The 6,006-nt window shown below is 40.6% G+C and overlaps 1 long non-coding RNA gene across 1 annotated transcript; it reads right to left on the bottom strand.

Annotated features, from left to right (window-relative positions):
- Window positions 1-3,086: 3,086 nt before the first annotated feature.
- Window positions 3,087-3,658, bottom strand: LOC120567895. Its single transcript, XR_005640629.1, has 3 exons — window positions 3,589-3,658; window positions 3,398-3,469; window positions 3,087-3,313 (listed from the first exon to the last, which is right to left on the bottom strand). It is a non-coding gene; the product is annotated as an uncharacterized LOC120567895 (long non-coding RNA).
- Between the last annotated feature and the right edge of the window lie 2,348 nt (window positions 3,659-6,006).

Below are 6,006 nucleotides of genomic sequence, written 5' to 3'. Positions count from 1 at the left end.
TCGTCCACGGGCCTTCACTGACATTTCTTGTCTTCCAAAAATTTCTGTTATTGTACAAGTCATTAGTTCAGAAACATATTCAAATAAATTAGTCTACAAACACAGTAAGAAAGGCTTGTTTACATTACCTCCAATTCCGAAGAATTTTTCTCTGGTACATATTTTCATTACCGAGGGGGTCTATCACAAGGAGGGATTTTTCATCCATTTTCACAATCTGTTGAAATTTAAAAAAATGTATTAGTTAATCCTAAAACAATCCCTAAAGATTTTATAGACACACCAAAAACTACCAAGAAAGTTTGTGGTAAATACAGAATCAAGAAAAGTACCACTAAAATCCAGTGACCTCCAACGTTTACAGGACAAATCCAAGTTGAGGCTGTGGGTAACTTCATCTAAAAATAGAAGAGAGCACTTAAAATCCAAAGTTCCAACATGCATGTGTATAAGGTTACATAGTCTGTAATAAAACCATATTACCTTTTGAACAACTCTGAATTGGCCACGATGAAAGACAGAGGACCCAAGTACAGCATCCAAACAATGCACAGGTATCTGTAACAGTATTGGTCTGTTAGATCCAGTATTTCTAACAACAGAATGAAAACACAGATAAGGAGTGAAATTTAATTTATTACCTTGGCTAACTTCATAATGCAGTGCAGGTATGCATCAATGATCTGTGTAAACAAAAAAAGTTGTTAGTAATTTAATTTGATACAGCACTGAAACATTAAACTTGTATATCACATGGATGTACTTTCACCTCATCTGAAAGCCAGCCGTGTCCCGATAGTGTTCTAAAAGAGGTATCATAAATTTTGTATGGTCCCACGACTGCTTCCACTTGTCCTGTATCTTTGGAAGACCAAAGTTTTTGGACTGCAACACAGAACATTAGTCTTGTTAATATTTAGATGAAAAACTGTAACATTTACATTTTCAACAAAGAACACATGCAACCATGACCAGGAACAGGTCATGGGAGAAACATGCAACTTGATGACCAACCGGTTTAAACCAACGACCAACAGGTCAGAACTAACTTATGAGTTTCTATTGCACCTTGTTCTTGAGCACTACTCCAAACAGGTAGCAGAGAACTGGTATGAGCTGGGACCTTAGACCTGGCTTTAGCTGGGACCTGAGAGCTGGCTTGAGCTGGGACCTGAGAGCTGGTTGGGGCTGGGACCTGAGAGCTGGTTGGGGCTGGGACCTTAGACCTGGCTTTAGCTGGGACCTGAGAGCTGGCTTGAGCTGGGACCTGAGAGCTGGTTGGAGCTGGGACCTGAGAGCTGGTTGGGGCTGGGACCTGAGAGCTGGCTTGAGCTGGGACCTGAGAGCTGGTTGGGGCTGGGACCTGAGAGCTGGCTTGAGCTGGGACCTGAGAGCTGGTTGGGGCTGGGACCTGAGAGCTGGCTTGAGCTGGGACCTGAGAGCTGGTTGGGGCTGGGACCTGAGAGCTGGCTTGAGCTGGGACCTGAGAGCTGGCTTGAGCTGGGACCTGAGAGCTGGTTGGGGCTGGGACCTGAGAGCTGGTTGGAGCTGGGACCTGAGAGCTGGTTGGAGCTGGGACCTGAGAGCTGGTTGGGGCTGGGACCTGAGAGCTGGTTGGGGCTGGGACCTGAGAGCTGGTTGGGGCTGGGACCTGAGAGCTGGTTGGGGCTGGGACCTGAGAGCTGGCACTACTTTTTTTATAAGGTTTCAGGTGACTGATGTTATATTTTGTTTTAAGACAGACACCCTGTGGTGTTTGTAAAGTTGCTGTCTTTCCTGAAATCTCCTGAATTGTGTAGGTTCCAGTGTAGTCTGCTTCCATTCTCCCTCCTTTCCTGCTTCTCTTTCTCATGTTCAGTAAGAGTACTTCATCTCCTTCTTTAAACTCCACATTTCTGTACTTTTTCTGAACTCTTTTTGCAAATGCCTCTGTCATTTTTTTTTGTGACTGTGCAATATTCTCCTCAACCTTTTCTCTTGTGCTCTCTTGCATTCTCTGACTGTCCCTGAGAAATTCACTGCAGTCTTCAGGGAGTATTATTGTTGAAAGCTACAACAAAATAGATAATGAATGACTTGTACATTTCATAGTATAGACTTTTACACTAAATTAATCTACAATAAAATTTTGACTAGGCAATTGTAGCCCGAATCTGTATCTGTATGTATGAGACTGTCTGAATACCGGCAGAATTCACACTTTTGTAGTAAAAAGAGAAACATTATGCAGAAGTATAATTTGCTGTTATTTGTGTTTGTCAGAGCCTGCAGTTGCTGTGTGACGCGCGTTCACTGCGGGCGTATCGTAGCGCTCCGAGAAAAGACCATTAAAATCGTTAAAAAACTTGTGTTGGTTGGTCCGATCGATTGTGCAATCGATTTTCGAACGTAAAGTGACAGCCCTAGTGGTTTAAGCTATATTATCTAAGCCTATCTTTTAAAATGTTTGGTCACTTGATGCTTGGCCCTAACAGAAAGCCATTTTCAAGAAAAAGAGAAAAAAAACCTACCGGCAGTTCAACAGGCACTTCTGATGGAAATCTAGCTTCTACGCCCATAAAAAGTAAAAAATGGTGAGAATTTTGTTGTGGTTTGTATTTTGGATCTCAGTGAAAAAAGACTTGCATCTAGGTACTGGTCCCAGTCATCCTGCTGATCATTAACAAGCTTTTTAAGTGCCCTAGAAAAATAATTTTTAGAATTATTTCTAAATGAATGTATTTCAAGACAGAAACTACCAACTTTCAATACACTCTGGTAATAATGATCAGAAGAGCTCCAAATAAACAAAACCCTGAAAATAAAACGCACAGAATAATGAATGCTTACCGTTTGATGTTATCATTGGTTTTCTCGCCAGGCCCATTTGTTTGGGGATGGTAAGCCGCAACACTCCTCTCAATAGAAAGCAGCTCACAAAGTGTGCTGTTGATCTAAATAAAAAAAATAAAAAATCAGAACATTATTTTCATTTTGGTTTATAGTACTTCTGTCAAATATTTCAATCAATAAATCTGTATTTTTGAGCACCAAATTACAAATGACATAATCAGAACAAAATGCATAAAGTGAAGCTTACTTGATTGACAAACTCCCGTCCTTGGTCTGACAGTATGCGCTTAGGGCAGCCATGTCTATAAATGACTGTACAAAGGTTTTTGGCTACTTCCAATGCAGACTTTGTCTTTTGAGGAAAGGCCTCCACCCACTTGGAAAAATAGTCAGTGACTGTCAATATATACTGATACCCAGTAGATGTTTTTTGGAGTGGACCAGTGAGATCAATTCCGATGAGCTCCCAAACAGCAGATACCTATTAGTGATTTGAATGCATAATAGATTAAATAAAATAATGCTTAGCATTGTTAAAATCTAGTCGATTACAAAAGATGGTGACCTTGATGCAGTCCAGAGTTTTAACTGCATTCAGGGGTGGTCCCACCCGTTGACATTGGTCACATTCAGATATCTTGAAAAAAAAAAGAAGCTCAAATTACAAACAGTAACTTTCACATAGCTATTAATATGTAGATATAGACTTATAAAAATAAAAATTTTGGCTTATGGATGAACAGATAAACTACATACCCATTTGTCAATGTCCACTGTCATGCCATACCAGTAGAACCGTGAACACATGGCAGCTCGTGTTTTTAAGGTTCCTGTATGTCCTCCAATAGGTGAGGCATGAAATTCTTTAAATAAATTCCTAGCCTCCTCCTTTGTCTTTATGACTCTTCTGTGACTGCCAAAGAGTAGTTCTCCATCTTTAAGGAATATTGACATAACCAATAATAAATACAAAATATGAACACGTGCATATTCCTGTTAGTATTACAGACTTATTTTGATAGTAAATACTGACCGTGAATCCTGAATTTCGAGGAGTATTTCCTTAGGCTTTGCTTCTGCCCTTTATTTAGCTCTGCAGGGTATGAACCCTTTAAAAGGTAATTGAAAATTTCCTCCCACTTATTTTCCATGGTTAAACTACAGTTAGCAGAAAAATAAGCATTAATCATTTAAAAGTCATTTCTATCACATTTCTTGTGATTGTACAAGGCATGCAATTAGGTAATGTGTATATAATATGCGATATAATACAACACTTAGAAAAATAAGCATTAATCATTTAAAAGTCAAACATTACATGGCGCCAAACGCTAGAACCTCGAGTTAACACCAGATTTAACGTTTTAACACGACATTACGCGACTTTACGACTCCACTTGCTAAAAATAATATATTAAAAACGTCTGTCAACATTTCTTGTGATTGTACAAGGCATGCAATTAGGTAATGTGTATATAATACACCAGATTTAACGTTTTAACACGACATTACGCGACTTTACGACTCCACTTGCTAAAAATAATATATTAAAAACGTCTGTCAACATTTCTTGTGATTGTACAAGGCATGCAATTAGGTAATGTGTATATAATACACCAGATTTAACGTTTTAACACGACATTACGCGACTTTACGACTCCACTTGCTAAAAATAATATATTAAAAACGTCTGTCAACATTTCTTGTGATTGTACAAGGCATGCAATTAGGTAATGTGTATATAATACACCAGATTTAACGTTTTAACACGACATTACGCGACTTTACGACTCCACTTGCTAAAAATAATATATTAAAAACGTCTGTCAACATTTCTTGTGATTGTACAAGGCATGCAATTAGGTAATGTGTATATAATATGCGATATAATACACCAACACTTACCGCTTGTAATCTTAGGTATGCTGAAATGATGGTTTAAATTTAACGCATGCGCAATTCCACAAATTTCACTGCTGCGCATGCGCATTAACCGAAGGTATCCCATTCTGATGGGTATGGTGTTCCGTTAGAACACCGGCCCTGATCATCACAGCTGAAGTGTCTGACTCTGCTGTGTACTACTGTGCTCTGCAGCCCACAGTGACAAGGAAACACTAAGGGCCCTATTTAAAAGATCTGAAACGCAAGAATAAAACATGAAACGCAAGTAGTTTTGTGGGTGGATCTTGGGCGCTGTTGCTATTATACCGGCGGGATAAATTACGCAAAATGTTTTGCTCTGAAGTAGCTAGGTGTGGTTTGGGCATAACGTGCAACCACGCAAGTGGCCCAGCAGTGTCCACTTTACTTCTGTCCTGAAGATAATCTTTCATTTCATCGCAAGAGGATCTTTGTGCGCTTGGCTCATCAGGGACAACCTCTGCACCATGTCCACAAAGAAGCATTGCTATCTCCTTCTCTTTTGCCGTTTTCTGTTTTATTGCCAACGGGTCCTCATCATCCCCCGTCTGCTCTGCTCTTTCTCCTGAGAGGCTTAGCCTTTGTGCAAGTTTTATGACTTCAGAATAGGCCTCATCCCATTTCTTATCATTAAGAAAAGGTAGCTGTTTGAAGCGCGGGTCTAGTACTGCAGCTAAAATGTACAGGCTGCTTGTCACCACAACTCAGTCTTTGAGTTTCCATCGACTATCTATTTCCTGCACAAGCTTAAGTTTCATCTTCTTCTTTGTTGGACTATCGTTATCTGTGACGGCAAGATGACATTTTTTTAGATTCTCAATCATTGGGAAGGCCGCAGACAGAGATATGTTAGTCTCCTCCGACAACAGCTCGGTCAGTGTAATAAAGGGCTTAAGAACGTCTGTGATGTCTTCAGCCATATTCCACTGCTCTGTTGTCATGTCCAAACTGCTGCTGTCACTCCACTCAGTGTAATTGGGGTCCAATAAAACGGCGGTGATGGGCCAGCGCTGCTCCAACAGTCGCTCCAACATAAAGCAGGTGGAGGTCCACCGGGTGGCCACATCCTGGATGAGTTCGTGCTCAGGAGCTTTTTGCTGCACCTGTTTCTCTTTGAGACCCTTTTTTGCTTTGTGTCCCTTTTTGAAGTAAGGCAGCATTTACGCACAGCTGCAGGGTGTGGCCTGCATACCTAACCAACTCCACGTCTGGCCACTGACCGGATCCCTTCAGTAATTCCACCGGGAGGAC

This window comes from Perca fluviatilis, chromosome 11, assembly GCF_010015445.1.
Source record: "Perca fluviatilis chromosome 11, GENO_Pfluv_1.0, whole genome shotgun sequence".
Lineage (NCBI taxonomy): Eukaryota > Metazoa > Chordata > Actinopteri > Perciformes > Percidae > Perca > Perca fluviatilis.
This window is presented reverse-complemented; position numbering and strand designations above follow the sequence as displayed.